This window comes from Hyla sarda, chromosome 4 (genome assembly GCF_029499605.1).
Source record: "Hyla sarda isolate aHylSar1 chromosome 4, aHylSar1.hap1, whole genome shotgun sequence".
NCBI classification, from domain to species: Eukaryota; Metazoa; Chordata; class Amphibia; order Anura; family Hylidae; genus Hyla; species Hyla sarda.
The window spans coordinates 350,746,290-350,770,573 of NC_079192.1; positions in this window are offsets into that span (position 1 = coordinate 350,746,290).

A 24,284-nucleotide genomic window follows, 5' to 3' on the forward strand; every position below is an offset into this window, starting at 1 on the left:
CCAACATAATGCAGACCCCAGAATCAGACTCCACCATTATACAGACCCCAGAATCACCATCCACCATAATACAGACCCCAGAATCACCACCCACGATAATACAGACCCCAGAATCAGACTCCACCATAATACAGACCCCAGAATCAGACCCCACCATAATGCAGACCCCAGAATCACCACCCACCATAATATAGACCCCAGAATCACCACCCACCATAATACAGACCCCAAAATCACCACCCACCATAATACAGACCACAGAATCACCACCCACCAGAATACAGAACCCAGAATCAGACCCCACCATAATACAGACTCCAGAATCACCACCCACCATAATACAGACCCCAGAATCACCACCCACCATAATACAGACCCCAGAATCAGACCCCACCAAAATACAGACCCCAGAATCACCACCCACCATAATACAGAGCCCAGAATCACCACCCACCATAATACAGACCCCAGAATCACCACGCACCATAATAGAGAACCCAAAATCACCACCCACCATAATTCAGACCCCAGAATCACCACCCACCATAATACAAACCCCAGAACCACCACCCACCATAATACAGACCCCTCCATAATACAGACCGCAGAATCACCACCCAACATAATGCAGACCCCACCATTATACAGACCCCAGAATCACCATCCACCATAATACAGACCCCAGAATCAGACCCCACCATAATGCAGACCCCAGAATCACCACCCACCATAATACAGAATCAGACCCCACCATTATACAGACTCCAGAATCACCACCCACCATAATACAGACCCCAGAATCACCACCCACCATAATACAGACCCCAGAATCGCCACCCACCATAATACAGACCCCAGAATCACCACCCACCATAATAAAGACCCCCAGAATTACCACCCACCATAATACAGAACACAGAATCAGACCCCACCATTATACAGACTCCAGAATCACCACCCACCATAATACAGACCCCAGAATCACCACCCACCATAATACAGACCCCAGAATCGCCACCCACCATAATACAGACCCCAGAATCACCACCCACCATAATACAGACCCCAGAATTACCACCCACCATAATACAGAACACAGAATCAGACCCCACCATTATACAGACTCCAGAATCACCACCCACCATAATACAGACCCCAGAATCACCACCCACCATAATACAGACCCCAGAATCGCCACCCACCATAATACAGACCCCAGAATCCCCACCCACCATAATACAGACCCCCAGAATCACCACCCACCATAATACAGAACCCAGAATCTGACCCCACCATTATACAGAACCCAGAATCAGACCCCACCATAATACAGGCTCCAGAATCAGACCCCAAGATAATACAGACCCCAGAATCAGACTCCACCTAATACAGACCCTAGAATCAGACCCCACCATAATACAGACCCGTGAATCAGTCCCCATCATAATACACACCCCAGAATCAGACCCCATCATAATACAGACTCCAGAATCTCCCACCACAATACAGACCCCACCATAATACCTACACCAGAATCAGACCCCACCATTATACTTACCCCAGAACCAGACCCCACCATAATACAGACCCCAGAATCACCACCCACCATAATACAGACCCCAGAATCACCACCCACCATAATTCAGACCCCAGAATCACCACACACCATAGTACAGACCCCAGAATCACCACCCACCATAATACAGACCCCAGGACCACCACCCACCATAATACAAACCCCAGGATCACCACCCAACATAGTACAGACCCCAAAATCAGTCCTCACCATAGTACAGCCCTCATAATCAGACCCCACCACAATACAGACCCCAGAATCAGAGCCCACCCTAATACAGACCCCAGAATCAGTCCTCACCATAATACAGCCCTCAGAATCAGACCCCACCGTAATACAGACCCCAGAATCAGACCCACCATAGTACAGACCCCAAAATCACCACCCACTATAATACAGACCCCAGAATCAGTCCTCACCATAGCTTGAAAGCTACTCAACAGTGACTGTAGACTCGGGCTGCTGCTGATGGAGCTGGTACTGCTCCTGCCACCCCTCCCCAGCAGCCATGGCAGTGGAAGGTGAGCTCAGGGGTCCCCCCTGATTCAGACCTATGAGAGGATGGATGATGGCGCCGATAGACATTAGCCAACTGACTACATAGCATGCATCTGTAGTAGGTAATTTTGTCCTCCCTCTCAGTGGTTGTAAAAAAGGCCCCTATTTTGTGGCGTTAGCGAGGGTCCAATAAGGTGGAGATCCAAAAGACATCCCGCTGCCGAATGGTGACAATTCGGCTGTCACTACGCAAGCAAGTGAGCATGCATCATGCCATTTTGTGCAAGTGACTTGGAGGGACTCCCTGCCTCCATCTCCACTGCATACGGCCACTGTGTGTCTGGGTCCTCTCTCTCGCCTTTCTCATAACCTTCTAGCTGCTCCTGCTCCTCCTCTCCTGTCAGATTACTAGAAAAACTGCCCATTTGGGGAAACCTAAACTGTGCTCCACTGTGCCCCTCCCCCTCCTCCTCCTCCAGTTCAGCCCCCACAAGGCTCATGTGGGTCCACGCGAGATGTAGGTGCCTTGTCTCCAGTGCTCTGACCAGCCATCGTTCCAACGCGTGAAGCAGTGGAATTACGTCATTCATCCCATAATCCTGGCGACTTATTAATAATGTGGCTTCCTTAAAGGGCCTGAGCAAACGGCAGGTGTCGTGTATGAGCTGCCACTGGTTCACATTGAAGTTACACAGGGGAGTGCCCCTATCTGCTTGGATCATCAAGAAATCAGTGATGGCTTTTCTCTGTTTGTACAGTCGGTCCAACATATGGAGAGTGGAATTCCAATGTGTGGCAACGTCACAAATCAGACTATGTTGGGGCATACCGTTCTGACGCTGCAGCTCAAGAAGGGTGTGCTTTGCCGTGTACGAGTGGCTGAAGTGCATGCAAAGTTTCCTTCAAATTGTTAGGATGTCTTGCAAATGGGGGGGAACACTTCAGGAATTGCTTCACAACCAGATTGAACAAGTGCCATGCAGGGCGCATGGCTAAGCCTTCCCAGTCGCAGCGCATACAAGATGTTCTTCCCGTTGTCAGTCACCATGGTTCCCATTTCCAGTTTTTTTCATGGAGTAAGCCATGCTCTGATTTCTTTACGAATGACTTTTAGCAGTTCTTCCCCTGTGAGACTCTTTTTGCCAAGGCAAACCATGTAAAGAATAGTGTGACACGGCCGTGCCCTGCATACATGGTATGCTTAAGGGCCACTGAGACTTGTCTGGGCAGTAGAGGCTGAAGACAGTGGAGGATGAAGAGGAGTAGTCGCACACTGTCACAGGACCAATGGGCAGACAGCGTGGAGGAGGAAGCGGTGTGACCTGTCCAAGTTGGGGTTGTGGCTGTGCAGGAACCACATTCACCCAGTGAGACATAAAGGACATGTATTGTCCCTGACCGTAGTTATAGCTCAAGACTTCAGTGCTGCCGTGCACTTTGGTACATACTGACAGGCTCAAGGACTGGCCCACCTTCTCTTGCACAAAATTGTGCAGGGCTGGTACTGCCTTCTTCGCAAAGAAATGATGGCTTGGCACTCTTCACCTTGGCTCGACACAAGCCATCAGTTCTCTGAAAGGTGCAGAGTCCACCACTTGAAAAGGGAGGGACTACAGCACCAGCAACTTAGACAGGAGCACATTCAGCTTCTGCGCTGTTGGATGAGTGGGCGCATACTGTTGTCTCCTGGACATGGCTTCGCCGATGGATTGTTGGTGGAATGGCTGACTAAAAGGAGAAGCAGCAGCATCTGGAGCAACAGAAGGAGGGTATGACACACAGCTCCCTTCGGCTGAGGTGGTGGAGCCTTGGCTGGCTGAAGAAGGGAGCGGCGTGCCACTGGGTGATGCAGCAGGCTGGACCACTACATCGGAGCCCCTGTTCTCCCAGGCCGCTATATGGTGGCGAAGCATATGCTGACGCAGGGCCGTGGTGCCAACATTGGGACCCTGGCCACTCTTCACCTTTTACCAACTTATCCTGCATGTGGCTATGTGAACCTCCTCGGGATGCTTGATGAAAACCGCCACACCGCCAAGTAGCTGATTTTCCCACCTACAGTCCGCACTAACTGACTGCAACTGCCGCCATCTCCAGGAACCCCTGTTCCACTACCTCCCGGGGACCTCCCGTTTGACTCCAGAATTTCCATTCTGCCACCATGCTGACTACCACCTTGATGGCTCAACTACTGCCTCATGGGCAACCTGCAACTCTCTTCTCCTGATGTTGATGAAGCCCCTTCTGCACCCATAAACAAGTGTCTGCACGTCACTGATGTTCTCCTCAGGTTCCTCAACAGTGTCTGCTTCAGGACCCTGACTCTGGCAAAACAGGCTCCCACGTCACTCTGCTCATCACTACTTCCCTGCCTAGCGGGGGAAGTGGCAGATGTCTCCTCCACTTCTTGGCTGGGCAGTAGCTGCTGACTGTCCTCTATTAGATCGTCCTCACTGAATAGTGGAGCTAAACCCACAGCATAAGATACTTCTTTAGGGGAGGCAACCGCAGAGGGCAGGTGGCAATGGGAGGACAGAGACTGCTCTTGGGCCATGCAAACTGAGGGTTGTGTCTGAGGAACCCACTGACTGTTGACTGGGGGTGTCAAATGTCACTTGTGGGGAAGTGGATAACTGTGTTAACCAATCGAAGACGGCAGATGGGTTGCTGGTGGAGACACGACTGCTAGCTGATAACGGGAGCTCAGGCCTCTCGCTGTGACTCCTGCTGCCACTCGCCTTTAGTCTGCTGCAACCTGTGCCTGAAGGATTTAGGCCTCTGCCACTCCTCTGTGCATGTCCTGGCTCTTCTCTGCCTGACATACTTCTTGCATATATGAGGGGAGTACAATATGCTTCACTATGCTTAAAACAGTATTTGTCTAGAACAGCAGCAGGTGTGCACTTTTGGCTGGCATTTCACAGTATCTAGGCCCTAGACAGATTAACAGATAAAAAATAGTACACTACTTAGATGTAGTCATGTTGTATCAGGTATGCACCTATGAGGACAGAAAAATGAGGTACAGTATGCTTAAAAAATTATCTGAGTACAACACCAGCCGGTGAGTACTTTTGCCTGGACTTTCACAGTATGTAGGCCCTTGACAGATTATCAGGTACAGAATAGTACACTACTTTGATGTACGTATGTGGCATGCACTTATGAGGTCAGAAAAATGCGGTACAGTACGCTTAAAAAATATATTTCTGTAAAACAGATTACTTTTTTCTGTCCTTTCACAGTATGTAGGCCCTTGACAGATTAGCAGGTACAAAATAGTACACTTTTTAGATTTACGTATGAAGTATGCACTCATGAAGGCAGAAAAATGTGCTACAGTATGCCTAAAAACTCTGTATTTTTTATAAAAAAGACTTATGAGAACCTATTGGTTAAAAACCTAGCAAAAAGTAGCAATTATTCTCTTTGCTCTCAGCCGAGAGCCTATTAATGCCCTGTGCCTGCAGGACTTCAGGGTCAGTTTAGTGGCAGTGTTGCTGATGTTAAAACACAATAACATAGCCTCCCCTACATGTTTCGTGACATCAGTCAAGTCATCAGGGGTGTCTGAGGCATATATTTTTGTAAAACACCAGCAGTACTCAACAGTGCTGCAGCCAAAAAAAGCTGTGTACTAAACACAAAATTGCACTCTGTCAAAGACTATTAGGAATGGACTGCTGGGTATTATACCGTCTACAGACTAGTATAACCAGCAGAGGATTTTTTTGTGGAACAAAGACACTGAATTGCGCAGAAAAATTATTCCTGCCTCCTCTGCTAAGGTTTATGAAGTTGAGGCAGCTTGTTGAAATTTATGAGGCAACACACAGCTATCTGCCCCTCAATACTTTGCCCAAGAAAGTGACTGGGAGGTTAATGCCTGCAGCTGCAGTAAAAATCCTTTTCAGTGAAAAAAAAATAATGCTCTCCATCCACGAGAACACTGATGTGACTAGGAGGATGTTAAACGCTGCTGGACTGCGCTTTTTTCTGCTGTAACACACACACACAGGCTCTGCATCCTATGATCCTTCTTGAGTGTATTGTAATAAAGTGAGGAGCCATGGCAGCCGATTATATAGGGCTGTGTCATCACAGGGGTAACTGGCTGCTGATAGGCTGCATCCTGCATGTGATTCAAGGTCATACCGCCTACTTCCCTTCCCACGTTGCCTTCCCGCCTTCCCAGCATTCCTTGCCCCATGTACTGACATGTGGATCTGCTATTTTAGATGCACTGGAGCCTGCACCGCAGTAAATGGAGTTTAATGAAGTGATTCGCAACGATATTAGCATTAGTTGCAAATTAAATATTTCCGGAAATTCGTAACGAATTCGGGGTTGTCAGTTTCGATTTGCCCATCTCTAGTTGTAACATAGTAGCTAACTAAAATGTGGGTGCAATTGAAATGCAGCAGCCTTATAAAGACACTGTACGTTTACTTTCCTGGTGAAATTAAACGTCCATTATATGCATTATGTCTTGCATTATACATTTGACAGGGATTAACCTTGTGAAAACATTTTTCATGAATATTATCGGCTTCAGCAAACACCAATTACATTTTCCTATTTGTGTGATAGCATTTGACAGGGATTTTCCCTGTGAACAAAGTTTTTGTAAATATTATTGGTTTTATCAAACAAAATCTTTAACAATACCCAAAAAATATGTCTGGTGAAAAAATTGTTGGTACTAGATCTACTGTTTCCTCATCTTTGTCTTTACCTCTCCCCCTTACTGCTACGCAGATGGATAGCACAAGCCACAAGGAGAAGTTGTGTCACGGTTAGCCTTTAACCCCTTCAGGACCAAGCCCATTTTGGCCTTAAGGACCAGAGCGTTTTTTGCACATCTGACCACTGTCACTTTAAACATTAATAACTCTGGAATGCTTTTAGTTATCATTCTGATTCCGAGATTGTTTTTTCGTGACATATTCTACTTTAACATGGTAGTAAATTTTTGTGGTAACTTGCATCCTTTCCTTGTGAAAAATCCTAAAATTTGATGAAAAATTTGAAAATTTTGCATTTTTCTAACTTTGAAGCTCTCTGCTTGTAAGGAAAATGTATATTACAAATAAAAAAAATTTTTTATTCACATATACAATATGTCTACTTTATGTTTGCATCATAAAAGTGACGAGTTTTTACTTTTGGAAGACACCAGAGGGCTTCAAAGTTCAGCAGCAATTTTCCAATTTTTCACAAAATTTTCAAACTCACAATTTTTCAGGGACCAGTTCAGGTTTGAAGTGGATTTGAAGGGTCTTCTTATTAGAAATACCCCACAAAAGACCCCATTATAAAAACTGCACCCCCCAAAGTATTCAAAATGACATTCAGTCATCATTTTAACCCTTTAGGTGTTTCACAGGAATAGAAGCAAAGTGAAGGAGAAAATTCACAATCTTCATTTTTTACACTCGCATGTTCTTGTAGACCCAATTTTTAAATTTTTACAAGGGGTAAAAGGAGAAAATGTATACTTATATTTGTAGCCCAATTTCTCTCGAGTAAGCACATACCTCATATGTCTATGTAAAGTGTTCGGCGGGCGCAGTAGAGGGCTCAGAAGGGAAAGAGCGACAAGGGGATTTTGGAGAGTACGTTTTTCTGAAATGGTTTTTGGGGGCATGTTGCATTTAGGAAGCCCTTATGGTGCCAGAACAGCAAAAAACCCTCACATGGCATACCATTTTGGAAACTAGACCCCTTGAGGTACGTAACAAGGAATAAAGTGAGCCTTAATACCCCACAGGTGTTTCACGACTTTTGCATATGTAAAAAAAAATATTTTTTTTTCACTAAAATGTGTGTTTCCCCCCAAATTTCACATTTTTCCAAGGGTTAATAGCAGGAAATACCCCCCAATATTTGTAACCCCTTCTCTTCTGAGTATGGAGGTACCCCATAAGTTGACCTGAAGTGCACTATGGGTGAACTACAATGCTCAGAAGAGAAGGAGTCATATTTGGCTTTTTGAGAGCAAATTTTGCTCGGGGGGCATGTCGCATTTAGGAAGCCCCTATGGTGCCAGAACAGCAAAAAATACCCACATGGCATACCATTTTGGAAACTAGACCCCTTGAGGAATGTAATAAGGAATAAAGTGAGCCTTATTACCCCACAGGTGTTTCATGACTTTTGCATATGTAAAAAAAAAAATAATAATTTCCACTAAAATGTGTGTTTCCCCCCTAATTTCACCTTTTTGCAAGGGTTAATAGCAGAAAATATTCCCCAAAATTTGTAACCCCATCTCTTCTGAGTATGTAGGTACCCCATAAGTTGACCTGAAGTGCACTATGGGCGAACTACAATGCTCAGAAGAGAAGGAGTCATATTTGGCTTTTTGAGAGCAAATTTTGCTCGGGGAGCATGTCGCATTTAGGAAGCCCCTATGGTGCCAGAACAGCAAAAAAAAAAAACACATGGCATACCATTTTGGAAACTAGACCCCTTGAGGAACGTAACAAGGGGTACAGTGAGCATTTACCCCCCACTGGTGTCTGACAGATCTTTGGAACAGTGGGCTGTACAAGTTTTCATTTTATGGACCACTGTTCCAAAGATCCGTCAGACACCTGTGGGGTGTAAATTCTCACTGCACCCCTCATTACATTCCGTGAGAGGTGTCGTTTCCGAAATGGGGTCACATGTGGGGTTTTGTTTTTTTTGCGTTTGTCAAAACCGCTGTAACAATCAGCCACCCCTGTGCAAATCACCTCAAATGTACATGGTGCACTCTCCCTTCTGGGCCGTGTTGTGCGCCCCCAGAGCACTTTGCGCTCACATATGGGGTATCTCTGTAGTCGGGAGAAATTGCGTTACAAATTTTGGGGGGCTTTTTTCCCTTTTACCTCTTGTGAAAATTTAAAGTATAGGGCAACATCAGCATGTTAGTGTAAAAAATAAAAAATGTTTACACTAACATTCTGGTGTAGACCCCAACATTTCCTTTTCATGAAGGGTTAAAGAAGAAAAAGCCCCCCACACCTTGTAACGCAATTTCTCCCGAGTACAGCGATACCCCATATGTCGCCCTAAACTGTTGCCCTGAAATACGACAGGGCTCCAAAGTGAGAGCGCCATGTGCATTTGAGGCCTAAATTAGGGATTTGCATAGGGGTGGACATAGGGGTATTCTACGCCAGTGATTCCCAAACAGGGTGCCTCCAGCTGTTGCAAAACTCCCAGCATGCCTGGACAGTCAACGGCTGTCCGACAATACTGGGAGTTGTTGTTTTTCAACAGCTGGAGGCTCTGCTTTGGAAACAGTGGCGTACCGGACGTTCTTATTGGGGGAGGGGGGCTGTGTAGGGGTATGTGTATATGTAGTGTTTTTAACTTTTTATTTTATTTTGTGTTAGTGTAGTGTAGTGTTTTTAGGGTACAGTCACATGGGCGGGGGATTACAGCGAGTTTCCCAGCGCAAAATTTGCTGCATCTCAAGATGCGAGAAACCCACTGTAAAAGCCTCGCCCATGTGAATGTACCCTGTACATTCACAGGGGGGGGGGTGCACCAGCTGTTGCAAAACCACAACTCCCAGCATGCATGGTCTGTTAGTGCATGCTGGGAGTCATAGTTTTGCAACAGCTGGAGGCACACAGGTTAGGAAACACTGAGTTAGAAACAGACAATGTTTCCCAACCAGTGTGTCTCCAGTTGTTGCAAAACTACAACTCCCAGCATGCCCAGACAGCTGAAGGGCATGCTGGGAGTTGTAGTACGGCAACATCTGAAGGGCCAGATGTTGCTGAACTAAAACTCCCAGCATGCCTGGACAGTCAGTGCATACTGGGAGTTGTAGTTTTGCAACAGCTGGAAGAGCACAGATTGGAGACCATTATACAATGGTCTCCAAACTGGGGCCCTCCAGATGTTGCAAAACTACAACTCCCAGCATGCATGGTCTTTAGTGCATGCTGGGAGTTATAGTTTTGCAACAGCTGGAGGCACACAGGTTAGGAAACACTGAGTTAGAAACAATGTTTCCCAACCAGTGTGTCTCCAGCTGTTGCAAAACTACAACTCCCAGCATGCCCAGACAGCTGAAGGGCATGCTGGGAGTTGTAGTTCGGCAACATCTGAAGGGCCAGATGTTGCTTAACTAAAACTCCCAGCATGCCTGGACAGTCAGTGCATGCTGGGAGTTGTAGTTTTGCAACAGCTGGAAGAGCACAGATTGGAGACCATTATACAATGGTCTCCAAACTGAGGCCCTCCAGATGTTGCAAAACTACAACTCCCAGCATGCCCAGACAGCCAAAGGCTGTCTAGGCATGCTGGGAGTTGTAGTTTTCAGACTCCTAGAAGCAGCAGTGAAGATCTTCACTGCTGCTTCTGAGGACCATATACTCACCCGTCGCTGCTCGTCCACGTGGCCGGTCCCGCGCTGCTCCTCGGTCCCGCCGCTGGATCAGGTAAGTCCGCCGGTCCCCTCCTGTTCCCCCCCGTGTGCCGCAGGTCCCCGGGAGCCCCCGCAGCCTTCGTCCCCCGTTCTGCCCGACTTCCAGGGGCGGGCAGTGCGGGGGATCTGAACTTTCACCCCAGATCACTGTGATTGGTCCACAAGGACCAATCACAGTGATCGCTGACCAGGACCATCAATTGATGGTCCTGGGGGTGAAGCAGAAGTTGTCCCCTGCTGGAAACAGCGGGACTTCTGCCAGTTAACCCGTGCGATGCTGCGCATCGCCGGGTTAACTGCATGTCATTTATAAACGCCGGGATGCGCGAACGCACTGCACAACCCGGCGTTTATATATGACATTCTGCGGGAAGGGGTTAAAGCGTGTTGATGAAGTGGTGAAGGGGGATGCAGTGGGCGAGAATAGCACTAGTGGGACTGGTGGTAGTAGGCGTGGTGGGGATACTGTAAGGCATTATGGTGGATGTGCTGAGGGGAGACAAGGAGGCCCTGATCACACATCAAAATATCTTACTGATAGGAGTTGTGGGGATGATGAAGAGGAGTTTAAAGAAGAGGATGTCAGCAGACCTTTTGGTCTGAGCAGCTAAGGAGCAAGTGACAGTGACACTGGTGCTGGATCTGAAGGTTTGCAAAAAAAAAAACAACCTTCTAGAACACGGGCACAGCAGGGTGGTGATGTACCATGTGGAAATTCTTTACTATGTTACCAGATGCAGGAAAGCAGGCACAATGCCTTATCTGCAGAGAGAAAGTAAGGCACAGGCAGGGTCCAAATTTAGTAATGAGGCCTCTATGTCAGCACATGGAGAGGCATTACCAAGCCTGGCAAGTATAACCTGTCCGCTGGCTAGTGGCTACAGTTAGTAGGATTCCTCTCTGTGCACAATCATGTGGTTTGAATTTTTTTTTATCAAATACATTTTTTTTTACCTCCAGCTGTACACTAGGGACTACTCGTCCTCCTGCTGTATGCTGGAAACTACCATGGCCACCAGTCTGCCATCACGCTTGCTGCTGCTGCTACCTTCAGCCAGGCCTAGACTGCCTGACCAAGCTAAACAAAAAAAACAATTTTTCTGCTCAGGCTTTCTCCACAGGCTTCTACAACTCTTAGCAGTCCACCACCTCCTGCTGTACGCTGGCTAATGCCAGTCCCACTTGTCCGGCATCAACTTTTCTGCTGCTGTTGCCTCTACTCCAGCAAGGGCCGCTTGGTCAAGTTTAACAAAAAAATACATTTTACTGTCTCCTGCAGTACACTGGTTACTATCAGTCTCTCTAGACTGCCATCTCCCTTGCTGCTGTTATTTCAACCAGGCCTACACATAAACAACCCTTGACCCTTAAAATAAGATCATACGGTTGATTTTTTTTTTTTTTTTTACCAAAAATCAGTGCTACTCCCAAAAAGGGGAAAGTTTTAGAACCCTCAACAAAATCCTTGTCATGTTTTTCGCTTGGCAGACTAAAATGCTACTCCCAAAAAGAGGAAATATTTTGAGCCCATGACAAAAGGCTTACAATCTTCATTGCTTTGAAACTTGCCTTCCTTCACCTACAGATCTCCAAAAGGATGTACATCCACACCAACTAATTTGCTACATTTCAACAAATTTAAATTCATCATTACTGTCTGTACCACCAGAGCAACTGGGTGATGCTAAAAAAAAAAAACAATAGAGGGGGCAAAAATAACTTGGCTATTACACTGGTCTTAAATAGAGCACTGCAGGCTCTAGTAACAGTTGCAACTTACTGGGTTATACCAGTGGTAATTGGATACACAGTTAGTGCATGCCATAATTTGAATATGTATGTAAATCATAGGAAATGTTTTAATATATAATTTCTAATAAAGAATATCCTTTTAGGGGTGGGGATCAATATTAAAGTTTTTTTACCCCAGGCCTAGGCCTGAGGGTGTGGTTATTGATACAAAAAGGGCCTCTAGCCTTAAAGGGGTACTCCGGCACTAAACATCTTAGATCGCAGGGACCCCCCCCAATGTTAGATTGCGGGGATCCTGCCTCAGGGGACCCCGACGATCTCTCCTGCAGTACCCCCATTTTTCAGCTGCCGCCACACCCCCTCCCGTAGACTTGCATTGAGAGAGCGGGGCGTGACATCATGAGGGGGCGAGGCATGATGTCACGAGGGGACGGAGCCGTGATGTCACCATACTCAGTCTTTTGCACCGCCCGTCATCAGCGATCCTCACTCTGTGCATCTGAAAAATGTGGATGCGGCAGGAGAGATTGCGGGGGTCCCCAATGGCGGGATCCCCATGATCTAACATGGTATCCCCTATCCTTCTGATAGGGGATAAGATGTTTAGCGTCGGAGTACCTCTAAGCCCTGCCTCAGTTGCTAAGGGGTCTCATTTTCCTGCCGAGTGGAGTCCTATCTCAACATCTACACCCTGTTCCTAATTATTATGCAAATTATATTTTTTTCATTTATCAAAATAATTGATGTAAATAACAGTCAGCATAATTCTTATGTTATCAACTATTAAGAGTACAATTCAAATTTTATTGAACAAACCTAATAATAACAGTATTTTTTTTTTAAACATAAAAAACTTACAATGCACTGTTCCAAATTATTATGCACAGTGAGTTTCAAAACACTTTATAGGTTGTAAAGAACTGAAAACTGCCATTTGGTGTGTTTGCAGCATATTTACTAAAATTAAAAGCTATTTCAATCAAACTTTTAACAACATTTTAACTTTTTAAACGTTTTAACAGATCACATTACATTTTAACATATGAACCTTATTTGATAAATGCTTCACAAGTCTTGTATCCATTGAACTTGTGAGTTTTTGGAGTTTTTGCTTGAATTTGTTTGCAAGTTGTCAGAATAGCCTCCCAGCGCTGCTGTTTGGATGTAAACTGCCTCCCACCCTCATAGATCTTTTGCTTGAGGATGCTCCAAAGGTCCTCAATAGGATTGAGGTCAGGGGAGAATGGAGGTCACACCATGACTTTCTCTTCTTTTAACCCCATAGCAGCCATTGATGCAGAAGTATTCTTTGCAGCATGAGATGGTGCATTGTCATGCATAAACATGATTTTATTATGGAAAGCATAGTTCTTCCTTCTGTACCAGGGAAGAAAGTGGTCTGTCAGAAACTCCACATACTTTGCAGAGGTCATCTTTACACCTTCGGGGACCCTAAAGGGGCCGACCAACTGTCTTCCCATGATTCCAGCCTAAAGCATGACTCCACCACCTCCTTGCTGACTTAGCAGCCTTGTTGTGGCCGTTCACCAACCATCCACTACTCCATCCATCTGGACCATCTAGGGTTGCACGGCACTCATCATTGAACAGGACTGTTTGAAAATTAGTCTTCTCGTATTTATCTGCCCAATGCAGCCGTTTCTGCTTGTGAGCATTGGTTAGTGGTGGCCGAAAAGACTGTTTATGCATAGTTGCAAGCTTCTAGAGGACTCTACACCTTGATGTCCGTGGGACTCCAGAGGCACCAGCAGCTTCAAATTTTTTTTTACTGCTATGTAATGGTATTTTAGCAGCTGCTATCTTGATCCGATGCATGGATCTTGCAGAAATCTTCCTCAATGTGCCTTTATCTGCACAAACCCATCTGTGCTCTAAATTGGCCACAAATCTCTTAATAGTATGATGATCACGCTTAACCCCTTAACGACGAAGGACGTATATATATACGTCCTCCGCCAGCTCCCGCGATATGCCGCGGTGTCAAGCGGTGTCCCCGTGTCATATCGGGTCAGTCCCGATATCAACGGCCGGGACCCACGGCTAATACAGGACATCACCGATGGCCGTGATGCCCTGTATTAACCCTTCAGATGCGGCGATCAAAGCTGACCGCTGCGTCTGAAATGAAAGTGAAAGTAACCCGGCTGCTCATTCGGGCTGTTCGGGACAGCCGCGGTGAAATCGCGGCGTCCCGAACAGCTTACAGGACATCGGGAGGGCCCTTACCTACCTCCTCGGTGTCCGATCGACGAATGACTGCTTCGTGCCTGAGATCCAGGAAGGAGCAGTCAAGCGCCGATAACACTGATCACAGGCGTATTAATACACGCCAGTGATCTGTGTAAAAGATCAGTGTGTGCAGTGTTATAGGTCCCTATGGGAGCTATAACACTGCAAAAAAAAAGTTTAAAAAAAGTGTTAATAAAGGTCATTTAACCCCTTCCCTAATAAAAGTTTGAATCACCCCCCTTTTCCCATAAAAAAATAAAACAGTGTAAATAAAAATAAACACATGTGGTATCGCCGCGTGCGTAAATGTCCGAAATATAAAAATATATCCTTAATGAAACCGCACGGTCAATGGCGTACACGTAAAAAAATTCCAAAGTCCAAAAAAGCGTATTTTTGGTCACTTTTTATACCATTAAAAAATGAATAAAAAGTGGTCAAAAAGTCTGATTAAAACAAAAATGGTACCGATAAAAACTTCTGAGCACAGCGCAAAAAATTAGTCCTCATACCGCCCTGTACGTGGAAAAATAAAAAAGTTATAGGGGTCAAAAGAGGACATTTTTAAACGTATGCATTTTCCTGCATGTAGTTATGATTTTTTTCCGAAGTACGACAATATCCAACCTATATAAGTAGGGGTACCATTTTAACCGTATGGACCTACAGAATAATGATAAGGTGTCATTTTTACAAAAATATATACTGCGTAGAAACGGAAGCTGCCAAAAGTTACAAAATTGCGTTTTTTCTTAGATTTTGTCGCACAATGATTTTTTTTCTCGTTTCGCCGTGAATTTTTGGGTAAAATGACTAATTTCACTGCAAAGTAGAATTGGTGACACAAAAAATAAGCCATTATATGGATTTTTAGGTGGAAAATTGAAAGGGTTATGATTTTTAAAAGGTAAGGAGGAAAAAACAAAAGTGCAAAAACTGAAAAACCCTGCGTCCTTAAGGGGTTAAGTTTTCATGAAATATCTAATGTTTTCATACCTCGTCCAAGGCATTGATTCTATTTCACTCTTTACAGCAGCAAAGGTATCCTTTTTCTTCCTCATATTGCTTGAAAATGGTGCTCTGCTTAATAATGTGGAACACCCTTTAGCAGTTTTTCCTTAGACTGGGCTCACCTGGCAATCTAATTATCACAGGTGTCCGAGATTATTTTCACTGATCAAAAGAGCCCTGAGACACAATGCCATCCAAAGAAAATATTTAGTCTTTGTGACACTTAAATAGAATTTGCATAATTACTTGGTACGGGGTGTATATTGATTAGATGGAGATTTGTATGCTTATAAATTTATGTTTTACTCTTCTTTTCACATGCGTGTGCTGACATGCCTAATTTAACATAGGTTATGCCCTTCTGTGACATGGCTGCTGCACAATGCACATACACGGGAGCGTTACCAAGATACAGAGATTGCATTCATTTGAATGGTTAAGCAGTATTTCCCCTGATACTCCGGGTGGTGTGTAAGACACACGCTGCTTTTGAGCTGCCATTGTGTTCTGGTGAATCTGGTGCTCCCCCTAGATGTAATATATACATATATATATATATATATATATATATATATATATATATATATATACATACTATACCACATTTATGGATTTTGTATATTTTTACTCTATCGCACTATTTCTTTGAACCAAAGATATGCGAAAAGAAGAGATCTGGAGCACTCGACCATTCTTGGTTGCGGGTACTTTATTGATACATATCCATAGAATTGGAAACTTTAAAGTACATACAGGAGAGCTGAGGCATAGGCGTTCACTGGGCGACGGAGTCCGTTTCACACACAGAGGCATGTCATTAGGCCCATCAGTCACCGATGGGCCTGATGACACACCTCTGTGCGTGAAACGGATTCCGTCACCCGGTTAACGCCTATGCCTCCGCTCTCCTGTATGTACTCCAGAGTGCTCCAGATCTCTTCTTTTCGCATATCTGTAGTTTATAACTGAAGTTTTTTCACTGTATCTGTGAAGCACCACGCTGTTCTATGTAAAAAAAAAAAAACGTTGAAACTCAAGACACACCTGCATGTGATTGTAGACTTGCTGTTTAATTAGTGCCAGGGAGCTGTTTTTAATTAGACTATTTGTTTGAATTTATGTCTATTTATAATTAATTGTGTGTTCCTTATAAATGTGTGACAGTTCTATGCCACTGATGGGGGAAAGGCCATTGAAACGTTGTATCCTGAAATGTGGGGGAATAAAAGTGCACATATTTTTCACTGACCCTGGAGTGCTGCAGAGCTTTCTTCTACATTGTGACCTTAGTGAGGTTAACAGAGCAGAGGACATCCAAGTGGCATGATGTAGGACGCCACTCTCCGTGCCTCCATCTCGCCCGGTGAGTCTCCCCCTTGTTCTCCTCCCCGCAGCCAAATTAATGAATGCCTGAGTGGCTGATGTACTGCTCTGCCTTCGACCGCAATGCAGTGTGAGTCGGTGATGGGTCTCAGTCTGTTGCCGACGGCTCCGGGAGTCTGATGGAGCTGCCTCCGTGGCTGTGCTTGCAGCCACCCCTGGGCTGAGCCTATTGTTGGGGCCGGACATTAATCCCTGATGCGGGACCGGCATCTGAGGTGAGTAAGGCTGGGAGCTGCCTCAGCAAAGGCACCTGCAATCACTCCGGGCTGATCATATTGCCGAGGCCAGACAGACACTGACCCTGCCACAGGATCGGCATTTGAAGTGAAACAAGGCTAGGAGATGCTGCTGAAGGGGTAGAATGTCATATGCTGCTTCAGGCTGACTTCTTATTTTATAAACACTGTGGCTTCTCAGTATGTAGGAGCATATGCTTTAAGGGGTTAACAGTATGGTAGAGCCAAGCAGTGTTGGATAATTAGATGCATATGCCGGATAATCAGATTCCTGTTTACTGTTGCCATGTTGCTGCCAGGTGCATTGTGGATTGTGGTGATTGAGGGGGAAGAGATTGCCTAAACTTTGAAAAACTAAGCTGAGAGGAATTTTCATTCTTTGCGTATGCAAAGGAACATGTGCTGGAATTGGCTCACAGTATGTTAGTTAATCAGATGCCTTTGATAGACAATCAGACTTCTAGGTTTCTGGGCTATATTAGCTAAGAAATATATGTGATGGACATTTGGTTTCATAGCTATGAAGAGATGGAGAAAAGGAATAAATATAAATTATAGATATGTTTGAAGAATTTGGACAAATTTCAGGGCTTGAAATAAATTCGGGTAAATCTTTGTTACTTCCTCTAGATGAGGATTTGGAAGCACCATTAGGTAAATTAAAGGTACTAAAGAAATCCGAAAATTTTACATATTTGGGGATAAAGATCTCTCTGGGTAAGGACGGCTTTACGAAAGAAAATGTAAACCCATTTATAGTTACATTATCTCATAGAATGAAGGCTTGGAATAAAATTTATAATGTCAGAGAAAACTGCTATAACAAAAATGGTAATTTTGCCACAAATTTTATTCCTCTTTAATACCTCGCCAATCTGGATAAGTAATCTTTGGTATAAAAAAAATTGAAATCCAGTTGGGTAGGCTTTTATGGGAAAGGAAAAGGGTAAGGCTGAAGTACACCTATTTTATCCCATCCTGGGAAAAAGGAGGAATTTTAATTTTAACCTCTTTAGGACATAGGACGTTCTGGAATGTCCCCGCTACCTGGGCTTTAATGCCCAAGGACGTTAGAGAACGTTCCTGTTGTATTTCGGGCAGAGATCGGAACGGCATGTCTGCTGAAATCTTTCAGCAGGCATGCCGTGCAAATGCCGAGGGGGGTCCCGGGACCCCAGCATGTTGGCGATCGCCGGAGATCGCTTGCGAAATCACGGAAGCGATCTTCAGCGATTCGGGTCACTTGTGACCCGATGATCTGGAAATAAATGGTGATCGACGGTGTACAATTCACCGCCAATCACCTACCGTTGCTGAGGAGCTGTTACAATACTGTCACCGCCCCAGCAACGCTGCTATTGGCTGGCGATCGGCTCCTTCCCGCTGCTGGACCCGCTGTTTTTGTTCAGTCAGCGGGTGCAGCAGGGAGAAGAAGCCGTGGATCCCCCTCGGAGCTCCGGAGCCCCCTCAGGAGCCTTGGATGAGATCATTTTAGGGACAGGTAGGAGTTTAAATGGTTAAAAAGTGAAATAAAAGTAAAAAAAAAGTCCCCCTCCCTCCCCCCCTGACCCCCTAATAGGTCCCCCAGGGTTCTTTTAGGGTCTGATCCCTTACCCAGGGTCCTATTAGGGCTTAAGGGAGCTGCGTTTGCCACCCCTTTTTTTTTTTGGCCGCAGCTTTTTTTTTTTTTTTTCTATTACTGTTCTACACTTTTTACACCAAGCACCACACAGTACATACTTTCCTGCCCCCCCCCCCCCCCCGCACACAGACCCCCACTTTACAAAGTGAGGCCGGTCATCGATCACTTTGGGGCGAAAGTTTTGGAGGCCTACGTACCGCTCAGGGACTCTCATCAGTTTTAAGGGTAGACTCATCTTCCACCAGTACATTCCCTCGAAGCGGGCACGGTATGGCGTGAAGCTCTATAAACTTTGCGAGAGTACCTCCGGGTACACTCTCAAGTTTAGAGTGTATGAGGGACGAGATTCCCGTATTGAACCCCCAGAATATCCCCCCACTCTGGGTGTTAGCGGGAAAATCGTTTGGGACCTTGTGCACCCATTGCTGGATAAGGGTTTCCACGTGTACATGGATAACTTTTATACCAGCATCCCTCTGTTCAAATCCCTTTCCGCCAGATCCACGTCCGCTTGTGGGACCATGCGGAAGAACCAGAGAGGCCTCCCTCTAAATTTTGTTAAGACGCCTATCCCCAAGGGTGAGTCCCGTGCCCTGACCCATGATAACCTGTTGTTGGTGAAGTATAAGGATAAGAGGGATGTCCTTATACTCACCACTATTCATGGGAATGGCAGCACCCCTGTCCCTGTGCGAGGTACCGTGGGACTGGTCCTCAAGCCCAATTATATTCTGGACTACAATCGGTATATGGGGGGAGTTGATATCTCTCAGATCAAGTCCTCAAGCCATATAATGCCATGCGGAAAACACGGGCATTGTACAAAAAAGTTGCGGTGTACATGGTACAGGTTGCCATGGACAATGCTTTTGCACTATCCCAGTACGCTGGCAACACAGGGACATTCCTCCAGTACCAAGAAGAAGTCCTAAGGTTCCTGATCTTTGCTGACCGGGAAAGATCAGGCCGGACTTCCCAAGGGTCTGGAGTTATAGGCGCCAGGATCGTCCCAGGCCAACACTTTCCAGGTGAGGTCCCCCGCCCCCAGTGGAAAGAAGGGACGATCCCAGAAAAAATGCAGTGTGTTACAGGAAGGGGAGACGGAGGGACACCACCATTCAGTGTGACACTTGCCCAGATAATCCGGGCCTCTGCATAGGCTGCTTCAGGGAGCATCACACTTCCATGCAGCCCTAAATTTTCCCTTTTCAGTTTAATTTTCCATAATTTGACCAATGTACCAAGTCCAGAGTACATTCCAAAATTTAACCCCCATTAATCACTAAACTGCCCAAAAAAAACAGAAAAAAAAAAAACCTGCTAAGACCTCTGGGGGTGTTTTTTCAGAAATGGGTCATAGGTCACTGAGTCCCTATAATCGGGGACTTTTTTATGTTGCCTCAAATGCGCAGCGCTCTCTCTCCACCTGAGCGGGTGCGCATTTGAGGCAACAGGTTAGGGACGGCCACACACATCACATTCCCAGAATGATGATTCAGTGTACAGCCCACTGTACCCCATATTACGGGCCTCTGTACCCCACCTGTCTACCCCAGTTAGGGCCCGTTGTCCCCCATAGTGTTCCCCTATTTTAGGGCTCAGTGCTCCCCCCCATTAACACTCCTTGAGGGGGGGTCCCACATCCTGGCTGCTATAATAAGCTCAAGGCCCCTGACTGACCTCCCATTCCAAGACCTGGTGTGCACCCACAGAGCGAAAATCATCAAAAATTAAGGTATGTCCTTACTCCAAAGAAATGTATTTACAAATTTTGGGGGGTATTTTCTGCTATTAACCCTTGTAAAAATGTAATATTTGGGGGGAAACACATTTTAGTGAAAAAAAATTTTTTTTTTACATATGCAAAAGTTGTGAAACCCCCTGTGGGGTATTATGGCTCACTTAACCCCTTGTTACATTCCTCAAGGGGTCTCGTTTCCAAAATGGTATGACATGTGGGGGGTATTTTGCTGTCCTGGCACCATAGGGGCTTCCTAAATGCGACATGTCCCCCGCATTTCAGCAAAGTTTGCAAATGTGACTCCCTCTCTTCTGAGCAATGTGGCGCTCCTGCAGTGCACTTGACGTCCACTTATGGGGTACCTCCATACTCAGAAGAGATGGGGTTACAAATTTTGGGGGGTCTTTTCTACTATTAACCCTTGTAAAAATTTGAAATTTGTGGGGAAACCCACATTTTAGTGAAAAAATAATGTGAAATCCGTGTGGGGTATTAAGGTTCACTTTACCCCTTGTTACATTCCCCAAGGGATCTAGTTTCCAAAATATAATGCTATGTGGGGCTTTGGCATGCCCCCAGAGCAAAATTTGCTTCCAAAAAGCCAAATGTGACTACTCCTCTTCCGAGACCTGTAGTGCGCCAGCAGAGCACTTTTCACCATTTTAGGTTAAAAAAAAATTATTTTTTACATATGCAAAAGTCGTGAAACACCTGTGGGGTATTAAAGTTCACTTAACCCCTTGTTACGTTCCCTGAGGGGTCTAGTTTCCAAAATAGTATGCCATGTGTTTTTTTTTTTTTGCTGTTCTGGCACCATAGGGGCTTCCTAAATGCGGCATGCCCCCAGAGCAAAATTTGCTTTCAAAAAGCCAAATGTGACTCCTTCTCTTCTAAGACCTGTAGTGCGCCAGCAGAGCACTTTTCACCCCCATATGGGGTGTTTTCTGAATCGGGAGAAATTGGGCTTCAAATTTTGGGGGGTATTTTCTACTTTAACCCTTTGTAAAAATGGAAAATTTTGGCAAAAACAAGCATTTTAGGTAAAATATATATATTTTTTTTACATATGCCAAGTCGTGAAGCCCCTGTGGGGTATTAAGGTTCACTTTACCCCTTGTTAGGTTCCCCAAGGGGTCTAGTTTCCAAAATATAATGCCATGGGTTTTTTTTTTTTTTTTTGCTGTCCTGGCACCATAGGGGCTTCCTAGATGCGGCATGCGCCCAGAGCAAAATTTGCTACCAAAAAGCCAAATGTGACTACTCCCCTTCTGAGACCTGCAGTGCGCCAGCAGAGCACTTTTCACCTCCATATGGGGTGTTTTCTGAATCGGGAGAAATTGTGTTACAAATTTTGGGGGCTATTTTCTGCTTTTACCCTTTTAAAAAATGTAACATTTTTGGGAAAACAAGCATTTTTGGTAAAAAAAATTTTTTTACATATGCAAAAGTCGTGAAACGTCGTGTTACGTTCCTCAAGGGGTCTAGTTTCCAAAATATAATGCCGTGTGGGTTTCTTTTTTTTTTTGCTGTCCTGGCACCCTAGCGGCTTCCTAAAGGTGACATGCCCCCCAAAAACCATTTCAGAAAAATGTTCTCTCCAAAATCCCCTTGTCGCTCCTTCCCTTCTGAGCCCTCTACTGCGCCTGCTGAACAATTTACATAGACATATGAGGTATGTGCTTACTCGAGAGAAATTGGGCTAGAAATACCAGTAAAAATTTTCTCCTATTACCACTTGCAAAAATTAAAAATTTGGGTCTACAAGAAAATGCGAGTGTAAAAAATGAAGACTTTAAATTTTCTCCTTCACTTTGCTGCTATTCCTGTGAAACACCTAAAGGGTTAAAACACTTACTGAATGTCATTTTGAATACTTTGGGGGTTGTAGTTTTTATAATGGGGTCATTTGTGGGGTATTTCTGATATGAAGACCCTTCAAATCCACTTCAAAACTGAACTGGTCACTGAAAAAAAGTGAGTTTGAAAATTTTGTGAAAAATTTGAAAATTGCTGCTGAACTTTGAAGCCCTCTGGTGTCTTCCAAAAGTAAAAACTCATCAATTTTATGATGCAAACATAAAGTAGACGTATTGTATATGTGATCCCAAATTTTTTTTATTTTGAATATCCATTTCCCTTACAAGCAGAGAGCTTCAAAGTTAGAAAAATGCTAAATTTTCATTTTTTTCATCAAATTTTGGGATTTTTCACCATGAAAGGATGCAAGTTGCCGCAAAATTTTACCTCTACGTTAAAGTAGAATATGTCACGAAAAAACTATCTCGGAATCAGAATGATAAGTAACAGCATTCCAGATTTATTAATGTTTAAAGTGACAGATGTCAGAATTGCAAAAAACACTCCGGTCCTAAGGTGTAAAATGGCCCGGTTCTTAAGGGGTTAAGAAGATTAACATCCCATATCTTCCAAATTTGAGGATATGCTATGATGCCTCTCAATTGCTTCGAATAATCAACTGGAGGGACTCTGCAGCTCTTAGGAGCATGGTTAGAAGTAGTAGCTTGGAGAATATATTTGCAGTACTAGAAGCAAGCCCTTTGGGACACATGTAGGGAGGAGTGTGCACTTTATACACCAAATTTTGTAAAACTTGGAACTTGTTGAAAAATAAACTAAGTAGTATGAATTACACACCACTATGAGGGAATTGGAACCTTGGTGAATTTATTACATGTGACCATCGCTTTTGGAAGGAAAGGGGGGTACCTATGGTTGGGCAGTTGTTTGAGAAGGGGAAAACGTATCATTTTCAATCATGGATTAAGGGATCATATGGATTAAGGTATTGTTAGATGTTTTCCGAATTACAAATTAAGCATGCGGTAGCCATCACGAAGGATAAAAATGTGTTTATCATCTGTAAGCATGTCATTTTTGACGCACTGATGAATTGGACAAAAACAAAGACAAGTTTGGCACTAAATATTAACTGAAAGGGGTACTCCAGCCCTAATACATCTTATCCCCTATCCAAAGGAAATGGGATAAGATGTCTGATCTGAACGGGACCCCCGTGGATCAGTGCATACCCAAGGTTATAAAGGTGCTGAGTAACAGGTGAAATTCCTCTTTCTTTACAATAAAACATAAGAACTAGTAGAGCCTGGATAATATTGTAAATAGTTCCTGGAAAAACTGAAAACAGTCTGTTATGTTGATTGGAAGAAATTTGTAGAAGAATACTGCTTTAAACTGTAGAGAAGAAGATTCTTAGATCAGGGAAAACTGTAATGAAAAAATGGATGTTGAAGACAGTAGAAGACCATTGATGAGGGAAGTCTGTATTGGTTCAGCATTTGAAGATGTTAGTAGGATTCATAAGGGTGGGATAATGGGAGGGATAATGCTTGCCTCCTGTCTTTCATAAAATCTATATTTCCCATCACCTAGAATAGGAAAATCTCCAATTTTATATCAAGACAGGAGGCCTCCCATTATCTGCAAGTTTAAAGCTCTAAATATTGCATGTAATAGTAAAACATGACATAATAAAAAAAACATTATAAAAGACACATAGATACATGAGAATCAGGGCTGAAGTAGAAAGATTTAAAAGTTGTCTCTGATGACAAATTTGCAGCTTTAAGTAGATCTGAAAGAGATCCTCCTAATTGTATAAGTCTGGTAGAGACCACTCCTCTAGTAGATTGTGCACCAAACATAAAAGGATCTATATTCGCTAGTGACATGGATTGTCTAATCCATCTAGCTAGGGTTGCAGAAGAGACAGGTAAGTGAGGCTTACAATA